General features: G+C 40.5%; 1 protein-coding gene across 2 annotated transcripts in view; it reads right to left on the reverse strand.

Moving 5' to 3' along the window:
• Positions 1–13,427, reverse strand: part of abl1 (ABL proto-oncogene 1, non-receptor tyrosine kinase) — a 193,034-nt gene that overhangs the window by 69,606 nt on the left and 110,001 nt on the right. The window lies entirely within an intron of this gene.

The following is a 13,427-nucleotide window of genomic DNA, read 5'->3' on the forward strand; positions in this document are numbered from 1 at the left end:
TAAACGTGTTTGAAACGTTAGTTAGGGAGCCCGCAAGAATTCACATGGTGTCAGTCATTTTGAATCCATGGGCCAGGGAGCCCACGTTTAAGGCCCACCTTGTCCAGAGATGTGTAATAACTCCCCAATCAGTGGGTAGTCACCCCACGCACCCCTCAGCAACCATCCCTCTGACCACTCAACACACCCTCAACCTGAAGACCACCCCACCCACCCACCACTCCCCATAAGATATTTTTCATCTTCCCATATAGTTTGTGAATCTGAAGATCCCCGAGGTATCTGTGATTCGGATCTTTAATTTCCCTTTTCTTCCAATAAAATGGCTTAAGTCACTAAATGTCACTGAACTGAAATGTTAACATTATTCCTCTTTCCACAAATGCTGCATGATTTCCAGAATTTCTTGTTTTAGTTTTGCTGGGTTGGGTTGTGCTTATACAGGAGGTGATCACATACTAACAGTTTGAGGAGGTTTCACCCCGACTCCCAGGAATGTTGTTGTGTGGGGAAGCAGAGATTGTGCATACATGGATTGATGATCAAGCTGGAATAGGTCACTGCTTTCAGCAGGATGCTAGCAATGACTCATTTCCTTTCCCCACACTCACTGACAACGTTGCCTGACTTTGCCGGTGTCAGCTCATTTGCTGCCGAAGTGTTATTACCTCTCGAGTTGCCTATTCTAATGCACTCCCGGCTGCTCTTCCAAACTTAAGTTTCAATACGCAGGACAGCAACTGAAACTCTGCTGTTCAAGTCATAATTCACACCAAGTCCTGTTCTCCTTCTCACTGTGCGCACTGATCCAAAGCAGATCCAAACCCAAGCAACATCGCTAAAGATTTCTCATGCCCATTTTCAAATCTTCAATGGCCTCACACTTCCAATCTCTGAAGTATCCTTCAGCCCTACAACACTTCAGGACCTCAATGTTGTTCTAATTCTGGCCTCTTGGGCATCCCCAATTTCAATTGCTCCTCTGTTTGTGCCACTAATAATCGGTCAGGACCTAAACTCAGGAATTCTCTCAATTCACTTCTTTGCATAATCCTTAAAAACATAAATAACAATATACTTCCATTTAAGGGAAATTCTTGCTGATACACATCGTACAAGGTAGACTAAATACAGGATTTTCCTACCTACCATAGCTGCAGCTTCTCATTCAGATAGTCATGGGTCCAGTATATGAAATACACACACACACAATAGTGGGGGCAATGCTGTGGGAGCAGGGACACCAGCTATCCTGCATCCACAGCTATCAAATAAACCCAAGCTCTGGCGTCTCCATGAGGCAATGATTTTATATTGTTTGAAGTTACACCACCAAATAATAAAATATTTCAAAAACATTACAATACAAGAGGAATCTATGTGAATCATAATACTAGAGGGGAGTGATCAGGAAAGTTCTCGTTAACTGGACAGTTGGCCAATCTTTTCCTGCTACTGCTTAATGACAGATTGCCCTCTCTACGAAGAGTCATGGGATGCTTCACTGCTTTAAAAGGTGCTTCTAAATAAATTAGTTCTTTTTGACTTGGTTTGCTTGAAGATAATGTGGATGATTTAGATGTAAAACTTGCTTTTTAATAAAATGTTATAGGCACTACAACCACTAAGTGTTTGAATTCTGACACTTCAGACTTAGAGTGATTTCAAAGACATCTTAAAAGAAAGTTTCAGGATTCTATTGCATTAGTTGAAGGAGGACTTTGGCATTACTTTTATAGTCATACAGCAACAATGAATTCAGTTTATTTCAATATTGGGATTTCCTGCAGTATTTCCTGTCAGCAATTACAAAAAGACCATTCAGATCTGGCACGTGCTGTTAGTCACATACATCATCATTTCTGGTTAGACAGAATCTGCAATTTAACTGCACATATGCTAAAATAGCCCAAAGCATTGCCCAAAATTCCTACAATAGGAATTACATTTTAAAAGTACTTGATTAACTGAGAAGCACTTCAGGGTCATCTGGAAAGGTGCTGCAGAAATACAAGACTTTTTTTCTTTTCAAAAGATGCACCAAGAAGTTCTCTTTGATGCACATGTCATAGACCATAGAGTTCAACTTGACAGCAATATGGCCACAAATAAGTCAACACTTCCACCAACGGACTGAAAATGCAAAATTCCAATTTGGTTAACTGGGTGCAGTTTATTTTCACGCAGCACTTTTTCAAAACAACAAGGAAAAGCTTTCCAAGGGAGTGATTCAACAATCTTTCTTGTTAATGGAAACCTCAATTTTATTTGCATCTCAGTTCCAATTGCTATTTCATATCCGTGATGGTGGTTCCTGAAGTATACTGAAACATTTTCTTGGCCTCCTGATCAAACATCATCACTCAAAATCTGTGCAGTTTATTTGTTTAACAGCAACTTTAATTTTTGCTAACATGGGTAGCATCATTAGATGGCACATCGAATCTGAAAATCTAGCACTAGCAGTTGGTGCCAGGGTGCATGACTTAATTCTTTATTGAAGGATAAAGAAAATATCAATATATTGCATGCACAACACATAGATCACTTACAGCAAGCAGAGGTTGAAATCTGGGATTTCCTGTTTACTAATACAATAACATAGAGGCAGAGACAACCTCCCCCCACCACCACCCACCTCCAGCTGTCTCAACATTTCAAATACAGTCTTCTGAACTATTCAGACTGTCGGCCAGGTTCAACTACAGGTCTGTGCTGAGTTTGCTCATTTCAGTCATTGAGGTGAATAAATAAAGATTTGCATTTCCACAGCTTTTTTCACAACCTCAGGACATTCAACATTCAATGCACTTACAGCCAATAAGATACATTTTGGAAGTACAGTCCCAGCTGTAATGTTGGAAAGACTGTTTTCAATTTATACACAACAAACTCCCACAAACAGCACCATGATAATGAGCAGATAAACTGTTCTAGTGATGTTTACTGAGAGATAAATATCGATCCAAGAGGACGGGGAGAACCCACCTGCTTTGACGAACTATGCCTAGAGGTCCTTGGAAACCCATTTACAAGGGCAGGTGGGGCATGGCATTTAATGTTTCACCCAAAAGGCTGCACCTGAAAATGCTGTACTCCTTCAGGATAGCACAGCAAGAGTCAACCTGGAGTTTAATTTGGAGTGGGCTTTGTCGCACAACTTATGACTCGAGAGGTAATGGTCTCACTAACCGAGCAATGACTCACTACAACTGGTTTCTCTATCTCTTGAACTAAGGAAAGGTAAATTCAGCTGAAAAGATCTTATCCTATTACCTTCCAGATATTGCTCAAAAAAAAAGACATTTCGCCAAAACTTTTTGTCTCGACAGTTTGCAGGAACACCAAAGCCAAAGGGAAAACATTTAGATGATGAGAGGAGACGGTGTTGATAGGTTGGCAAGTGGTTGGTAGAGGTATTGCCATAGAGGAGGCACTAGTACTTCTACAGTTGAGCAATAGGTGGAACTAGCTGTTTCACACTGTTACTGCACTATTGCAACCAGTGGTGTTCACCACTAACAGGATGATGCTGTCAAGCCAAATGAATGTTTATATATGTAATATGATACAATAATTTCACTGCCCTCGTCAGGCCAGGTATGTAGACATACCACCCCAAAGACTGGTGAATCATATCAAATGATTAATCTTGCAGTTTTTCACAACAAAGTACTGACTGTATCCAACCTAACCACACTCGCAAGACTCACAACACAGCATCCTATCTGTGACTCTGCAACTGCACAGCAGGTGCTAAACTATCCAAACATTATGAAGAATTCCATTGCTAACTAATTTAGATTTGTCAGTCAAGTTTGCTAAGAGAAATACGTGTCAACTGAAAGCTACATATATTAATATACAAGACTGTATTATTTTTCCAGACACACTCTCAATATACAGGAGCAGGGGAAAAAAAAAAAAATCGACATTTCGGCCTGAAACGCCGATTCACCTGCTCCTTGGATGCTGCCTGACCTGCTGTGCTTTCCAGTACCACACTCTTGACTCTAATTTCTAGTTTCTGCAGTCCTCACTTTTGCCCTCTATACGCCATGTGTCTATTTCAATGCAACAAAACAGGTGACAACCATTCTCTGGTCCATTTCTCAGGAGAATGTCTTTCCCAATTAGAGTCAAACTGCCCGATTTAAAATTTAAATAAAACTTGGTCAGAAGACTCATTTACATTTGAAACGTCAGCTTGCTCTCTCTCAGTGGATGACCTGTTGTAATCTCCAATATTGGTTGTTTTCAGTACAGATTCCAACATCTGCAGTAATTTGCTCTGAAAGATATGAATGATCAGGCACAATCATATTGAATGCTAGAACAGGCTCAAAGAGCCAAATGACCTACTCCTGCTGCCATTTTCTATATTTCAATAATACTGGCAACTCTGCTGGCATTTCCGACACTATCACGTGCCCAGAGTTTGGGAAGGAGTGCAATCAGTGCTGACATCTTATCTGTGTTTGCATGGTCAGTGGCTGAATCAAGCATCATTCGGATTATAGAGAATAACATGCATATTTTGAACGAGCATGTGGAGAAGGAAGAGAAAGAGAGTACATCTGAACGAGTTCCACCACTTGACAGCAACTGTTTTGTCTTTGCTATAACCCAATCCTTCACAGTGTCAACAGTCACATTTTATTTCTGTACCCTAACATAGATATTTGAAGAGAAAATACAAATGAAATACTGAGATATACTTCAGGATATCTGAGCTGAATAGTTACGAAGCTCTAAATTTTGGACAGAAGTAATTCATTCTGCTCCATTCAACATCCAGAATTCGGAGATCCTGAATCTCTTCGCCCACTTGGCAATTTCAACATGAATATATTGAAGAGTAGCCTGTGGTGGAATAGATTTGGGGTTTCTTCCAGTAGCTAAGTTTAATATATTGTACTAAAAGGAGGTCCAGGATCAATTTGTTGAAATCACAAATCAACATTCACTGGGTTCTGAAGAAAGATCACCAGATTCAAAACATCAACTGTTTTCTCTGCACAAATGCTGCCAGACCTGTTAAGTTTCTCCAGCAATTTTTTTATTGTTTCAATGTTTGCTGTGGATGGTTTGAGCAAAACTTTTCAATTTTAAAAACATTAATAAAACAAAAAAAAAATCATTATGGGGCAAGAGTGATCAAATTCAAACACTGCTTCCCACCAGCAATTTTTCTCCTTGAAAACGTTCCTCATTCCTCCATTCCCATTTTAGGTTAGTTGGATGGATGTGTCATTCACATGATCATCTTAGGATCAGTACCTGACAGGCCATGACACCTTGAGGTGAAATTTGATCTTCAAACAGATCTTAATAGCCCCTCTCAGCATCAAAACAGCAGTGATGTGCCTTCCAGATATAGAGGCGAAGCATAGAGCTTTACACAAAATGCAGTCACTCCTGATATATCTTTCCTTCAGCTATCCATAGGATATTAGCATCTCTGGCAGGGCAGTTATTATTAGCCATATCTAACTGCCCTTGAAAAGGTGATGTGCCACCTTCTTGAGCCGCTGCAGTCTCTGATGAAGGTACATCCACAGTGCCGCTAGATAGGGAGCCTCGGAGTTCTGACCCAGCAACTATGCATGGCAGGAAAACTCTATCCCAAAAGACAATTTCCCTTAAACTACAGGCAGCAAAAGCAGTAACCAAGTAAAATTAATAAACATTACTCCTTCACGATGTTTCAATGAAATGAATGGCCGATTCTAGGTCTGAATACTGAGAAACTTTATTAAAAAGCTGCAGCCACAAGACTGAACTGAACACAAAGAAAACCTCAAAACTGAATTTCCATTCCAAAATATTACCTGTTGAGATTGAGAAATAAAGGGTAATTTCAGCAAAGCAACATCTGAATCTAATTTGTTTGAGATTTACAGTATTTGCTGCTTATTTAATGCCCTTCTCACCTTAATTTCTATACATCTACTTTGTTAAATCATGAATAATCAAATGATGCCATTGCTTCTTCTAAAAACTCAACTATTTACTCTAAAGTTCTAGATACAAATAACTAGATACATCAGAACTAAGATCAAATTTCTTTAAAACTATGCAATAATATTACTTCCTGGATCTGACTATAACAAAATGCTTACTCGCAAGAAAGACTTTTCCAAGCACGAATTAGATTTTCTTCCTGTCTAGGCGCTTTGCCTACTTAGAACACTCCTAAATTAAATAGTTTATATCCAGTTTCAACTGTGATTAAAATAATGGGATGTTCGGGTTCTGCCTGCATGTATTTGATTTGCCTTGTTATACTGTCTGGTACTGTAATTGAGCTTCAAGTACAGAAAAAATATTAGTTCACTTGTCATCATTCGGCAAAGTGAACCTAGCTTGCTTGGGTCATGTCGGTCTGACTTGTACTGTGTCTCAAGCAAGCCATGGCTTAAAACCTCACTCTAATAAATCATCTGAAAGTCCCAGCACTTTGGTCTTTTGGGACACCTTAGCTACAAACCTTAGAGATTACTGGGCACAAAGCTTAAATCTTGTTCCAGTTAAATCGTACATTCCACATTACTAATGAAACAGATATTAGGTGAATTAGGATTTATGCATCAACAAGGCAGCTCCACCCTAAACAGACAGAAGAAATTCAAAGTAGGTCAAACCGATATAAGGAGAACTGAACTGTCTGTGCTTCATGAGCTGGATAGTTTGGACACTATTTGTTTTTGCAATGGAGACAGCCTTACACAAAGGGAAGGTGTATTTTGTTGTCTTGTTTAAATGAGATACGTGACAGCTTCTGTCCAAAAGGTCCATTATGTGTGCATGTGTGTTGCACCGTTTCATTTTTGTGCGGCAGTTTGCTTGCCTGTTTTGCACGGGCTTCATTAACAGTTGCTGCACTTTCAAAATAAATCATTGCAGATGGGCTGCTCAGAGGTGCAAAAAGAAATTCATAAATGTTTTCCATCAGTTCTACAGGATGTCGTTGTGTTTAATTAGATATCTTCTAATGGCTTCTGATGACACAATGCTGATTGGACAACAGGTAAATCAAATCCAAATCTCTTGCTCTTGTAGCCAAAGTATTTATATGGCAAATCCAGTTGAGTTTCTGGTCAATGGTAACCCTCCAGGACGTTGGTAGTGGGGGATTCAAAGATGGTAATGCTACTGAATGTCAAGTGGCTATGGTTAGCTTCTCGGTTGCTTAGCCTAGTCTTTGCCTAGCACTTAAGTGGCACCAAATTTACCTGTCACTTGTGTTACGACACGGGGTAAACCCCTCTAACTTAAACCCGACACACAGAGTAGCTCACCGAGGGCCATAATCTTTTAAATTTCGAGAGGCAAAGAATATCCCAGATTTCACTATTTAATGTAAAAATTAAGTTTTTTTAAGTCTAACAAAGAACATTAAAATCACAACTCCTTTCTCTTAAGCCTATCTTTTACCTCCTACTCCACAATACTGGTCTGATAAATTTCCTCAAATTTACGGCAAATCAATTTCAAAACCAGTCTTCGGATGCTGAACCTTCTCTGTAGATTTCTCTAGGTCGGTTTTAATCTTCTGCGGCACAAATTACTTATGGACAGGTACCTTTCAGAGAGCAATTCTGCTGGCAGTCTTTACTTGTGGGTGCTCTTTGCTGTTCTCCCTCTAACTGTTCAAAATATCTTGTTTTATACCCAAAACATTGGATCATTTCATTGGTTTGATGTTATCTAAAACAGTAAAATTCAAATTTGATTGGATTTTGGTCTCTGGGGCACAATTTAAACTGATTGACCAAATTTGAATATGTTTTTGTACCATGGCAACACATCACCAGCTATTTGTGTCAGCCAAATGTTACATTTTTAAATTGTTTAGCACACTGTGCTTTTAGTGCTTGCCAGCTTCCTATCTCTCAAAGGTACAGTACACCTACACCTTCCTAACACTTGTCACCCCAAATCTGGAGATTGCCCACATCTTACTGCATGAGTTTCCTGCAGCACTCGAGTAGTTGAGAATTCTTTAAATGTTGTGTTTTTATCAGTGAACATCCCCAAATCTGATCTTATGACGAAGGAAAGGTCATTGCTGAAGGAGCTGATGATGATATGGTACTGTCCCCAGCCCACAGGAACTCCTGCACAGATGCCATGCAGCAGATTTGACAGGCCTCCAACAATATTATCTTCCTTTGTCCCAGTTATAACCCCAGCCAGAGTGCTTTCCTTTTGAATCCCACTGACTATTTTTACTGGGGTTCCTTGATGCTACACTTAGTCAAATGCAGACTTGATTTTAAGGGTCATCATTCCAACCTCACCCTTGAAATTTAGCTCTTTTGTCCATATTTGAACTAAAGCTGTAATGAAGTCAGGCCTGAGCGATGCTAGCAAAACCCGAGCACCAGTGACCAAGTTATTATATAAGCAAATGCTACTTGATAGTACAGGTAGACAATTCTTGATCCGAAAATCGAAAAGCTCCGAAATCTAAAGTTTTTTTTTAAAAGTCTTTTTCTCGTTAATAAGGTTGTTTGGCGTGCAAAGTTAACCCAGGTCAACACCTACTCGATGAGTGTCACTCAGATGCGACATGGGGGGGGACATGGCCAAGCACTAACTTGCTTGTTCTTACTTAGAAATCTGCTCCTCTGATAAGATATTTTTGAAGTTTCACCATTAAAGTGTCACCTGTTCTGAAAACCGTAAAATTCTGAATTTGGAAAAACAGCTGGTTCCGAGCATTTCGGATAAAGGATCGTCTACCTGTACCTTCCATCAATTATCAATGATTGAGAACAGACTGATGGGGCAGTAATTGGTGGGTTACATTTGTCCTGCTTTTTATGTACAGGACATACCTGGACAATTTTCCACATTGTCTGATAGATGCAATGTTGTAACTATACTGGAACATCTTGGATAAGGGAACATAGAACATAGAACAATACAGCACAGAACAGGCCCTTCGGCCCACGATGTTGTGCCGAACTTCTAACCTAGATTAAGTACCCATCCATGTACCTATCCAAATGCCGCTTAAAGGTCGCCAATGATTCCGACTCTACCACACCCACGGGCAGCGCATTCCATGCCCCCACCACTCTCTGGGTAAAGAACCCACCCCTGACATCTCCCCTATACCTTCCACCCTTCACCTTAAATTTATGTCCCCTTGTAACACTCTGTTGTACCCGGGGAAAAAGTTTCTGACTGTCTACTCTATCTATTCCTCTGATCATCTTATAAACCTCTATCAAGTCACCCCTCATCCTTCGCCGTTCCAACGAGAAAAGGCCGAGAACTCTCAACCTATCCTCGTACGACTTCCTCTCCATTCCAGGCAACATCCTGGTAAATCTTCTCTGCACCCTCTCCAAAGCTTCCACATCTTTCCTAAAGTGAGGCGACCAGAACTGCACACAGTACTCCAACTGTGGCCTAACCAAAGTCCTGTACAGCTGCAACATCACTTCACGACTCTTGAATTCAATCCCTCTGCTAATGAACGATAATACTCCATAGGCCTTCTTACAAACTCTATCCACCTGAGTGGCAACCTTCAAAGATCTATGTACATAGACCCCAAGATCCCTCTGTTCCTCCACCTCACTAAGAACCCGACCATTAACCCTGTATTCCGCATTCTTATTTGTTCTTCCAAAATGGACAACCTCACACTTGGCAGGGTTGAACTCCATCTGCCACTCCTCAGCCCAGCTCTGCATCATATCTAAGTCCCTCTGCAGCCGACAACAGCCCTCCTCACTGTCCACAACTCCACCTATCTTCGTATCATCTGCAAATTTACTGACCCACCCTTCGACTCCCTCATCTAAGTCATTAATAAAAATTACAAACAGCAGAGGACCCAGAACTGATCCCTGCGGAACTCCACTTGTAACTGGGCTCCAGGCTGAATATTTACCATCTACCACCACTCTCTGACTTCGACCGGTTAGCCAGTTTTCTATCCAATTGGCCAAATTTCCCTCTATCCCATGCCTCCTGACTTTCCGCATAAGCCTACCATGCGGAACCTTATCAAATGCCTTACTAAAATCCATGTACACTACATCCACTGCTCTTCCCTCATCCACATGCTTGGTCACCTCCTCGAAGAATTCAATAAGACTTGTAAGGCAAGACCTACCCTTCACAAATCCGTGCTGGCTGTCCCTAATCAAGCAGTGTCTTTCCAGATACTCATAAATCCTATCCCTCAGTACCCTTTCCATTACTTTGCCTACCACAGAAGTAAGACTAACAGGCCTGTAATTCCCGGGGTTATCCCTATTCCCTTTTTTGAACAGGGGCACAACATTCGCTACTCTCCAGTCCCCTGGTACCACCCCCGTTGCCAGTGAAGACGAGAAGATCATTGCCAACGGTACTGCAATTTCCTCTCTTGCTTCCCACATAATCCTAGGATATATCCCGTCAGGCCCGGGGGACTTGTCTATCCTCAAGGAGCGACAGGTTCTAGAGCATGTACGATTGCTGGAAAGAAACCACATAAACCAGTCTTTGTAATATCCAGTACCTTTTTCGATATCACAGTGACACAAACTAGATACAGATTGGCGTCAGTAATATTAGGCATCTCTGCACGAGGCCAAGATGGATCGCCTACTTGGTACTTCTGACTGAAGATGGTTGAGCACTCGTTATTTTCATATCCCATTATATAGGGATGTTTGCAGAGCCTCCTCCTCCAGTAAGTTGCTTAATTGTTCACCACCATTTACAACTGGGTGTGGCAGGAATGCAGAACTTAGATCTGACTATCGATTGTGGAATCATTTAGCGGGAATCATTTAGCTCGGAATATCACTTGCTGCTTTTCAGTGTGGCATGCTTGTAGTCCTGTTTTTGTGTCTTGATCAGATTGACCCCTTATTTTTGCACATGCTGGTTCTCCTTTGGGCCTGACCTCTTACATGCTTCATTGAACCAGACCTGATTCTCTGGTTTGATAATAATTGTAGATTGGGGGAATATGCTGAGCCATGAGGGTGCAGATTGTGTTAGGGCCAGATCTGAGTATGCCCAGTGTTGAGTTGCCAGATCTGTTCAAATTGCACTGAGTGCTGATCTCACCAAAGGCCTGAACAACTGTAAGCAAACTGTTTGTATTCCTATCTCCTTGCAATATAAGCAAACATGCGAACTGCCTCCCTAGCTATTTGCTGTAACCGTGTATTAACTTACCTGCATGTTCGTAGTGTAAGCATATCCATTCTACCTGAAGACCAATATTTTCAAGTTTTACACCTTTTAAATATTCTGCTTTTCTAGTCTGACAACCAATATGACTAACTGCACATTCCCCACATTACGTCTACTATCTTGTTACCTGCTTGCCAAACCTGCATATTTCTCCTTGCAGTCCATGTCCTTCTCACAAGTTAAATTTCTGCCAAGTTTTGTATAGCCAACAAATGTCGAGATATTACATTCCAAATCTTTGTTTAAGTCTTTACTATAGATTATCAATTGTTGAGACCACAGCACTCCAAAGGTGGCCTTACCAGTGTCTTGTATAGCTGTAATATGACACCCCAACTCCCGTACTCAGTGCTCTGACCGATGGAGGCAACTGTGACAAATGCCTTCTTCACCACCCTGTCTACCTGTGACTCCACTTTCAAGGAACTGCGTATCTGCCTAGGTATCTCAGTTCAACAACCTTCCCTAGAACCCTATCATTAATTTTGGAAGTCCTGCCCTGGTCTGTCTTACCAAAATGAAACACATTGTATATTCCTGATTTCGTATGTGGTTGCCTTTTTAGTAACGAAGACAGAAATTGTGATGAAGAGTCACTGACTCAAAATTTTAACTCTGCTTTCTCCCACAGGTACTGCCAGACCTGAGTTCTGTCAGCAATTTCTGTTTTTGTTTCAGATCTTCAGCATTCAGAGTTTTTGGTTTTATCTTAGCGTCTTTTTAGTAAAGCTGTTCACAGCATTGTTAAGCTACTCGCCAGACACTTAAATTGAGGATTTTAACCAGAGTGAAAGAAAAAGACCTTCGGCAACTTTTCATAGTCAACGTTTATGTGGGTGGATACTTGCATTGTGACTCTAATGAGCAGCTCCCTACATGGTCTAGGTAGGGCGTCAGCAACATTCAGGATGTTAAACATCCCAGAAATTCCAAGGAGTTTAAAAAAAATTTGGAACAAATCTTTGTACAGAATGTGCCTTAAATTACAGAACAGAACCCAGGAAAAGAAAAGCATGTTCCTTCAGGTTTGTCAGTTCAGCAATACAGCCAGCAAAAATGTGGGATTGTGCTTTTCAACATGCATTGGGATATCACAGCAATTAATTACAAAGCCAGCAGCAAACTAATAGCACTTGGGTCTGGCTGTTTTAAAGTGTTCTTATGACAACTAATTTAATTTAATCTGTTTTAATTTGAATGAGTAATACAAAGACAGCAAGCTTTTTACTAACTGGCACAAATATTCCAGTTGACCAAGAGGCCCACATAATCAATGTAAAAGCAGACACAACGTAATGGAAATGTAATACAGAGGTTATACACAGCAGTGTTAATATTTTATTTACAGTATAGATCACTTAAATAATAGCTTAAATAAAACTTAAATAAACATAATGGTAGAGAGGCTTCCCACTCACACCCTCCACTAACTACTTGGACATCGCAGAGATCACGATAACACAGTGAACTTCCAGTATCAGGCATCTAATTTTTGCTGGTCTATCAAGCGTGCAGATTCATTAGATGCCAATTAAAACAAAATTTGCTGTATATTAAACGCAGGAAGAGGCCATTTATCCCCTCACAATTGTTCCACTTATGTCAGTCCAGGTTGGTTTGTACCTCTAGAGCACTTACACACCTTTTCTCTGTATCCTGTTTAACTAAAAGCAAGTTACAGTTGTCCTAAAAGATACAAATGCCCCCCCCAGCACATATAAACCTATGAGGAAAGAGCTCCAAATTGACAGGTTAACAGAAGCTATGATGTAACAATTCGAATATGACTCAGGGTCTAAAGTTTTCCTTTTATTAACATAAAAGTTTATATATTTTTGAACATTGTGTTGTAAAACAATATCTCAAGCCAAGGGAATTGTAACAAAAAGGAGAAAGTGAGGTCTGCAGATGCTGGAGATCAAAGTTGAAACTTTATTGCTGGAACAGCACAGCAGGTCAGGCAGCATCCAGGGAACAGGAGATTCGACGTTTCGGGCACAGGATTCCTGAAGAAGGGCCTGTGCCCGAAACGTCAAATCTCCTGTTCCCTGGATGCTGCCTGACCTGCTGTGCTGTTCCAGCAATAAAGTTTCAATTGTAACAAAAAGATAACCATATGCAGACTCTTGCATACATTCCTAAAGAAAAAACAAATAGTTTCTAAAAATTTTATTTGATAACATCTACAAAGGTAAGGATGAAAGGAATATGTTTGT

This window comes from Chiloscyllium plagiosum, unplaced genomic scaffold, assembly GCF_037043375.1.
Source record: "Chiloscyllium plagiosum isolate Xiang-an unplaced genomic scaffold, Cpla_swu_hap1 HiC_scaffold_21, whole genome shotgun sequence".
NCBI classification, from domain to species: Eukaryota; Metazoa; Chordata; class Chondrichthyes; order Orectolobiformes; family Hemiscylliidae; genus Chiloscyllium; species Chiloscyllium plagiosum.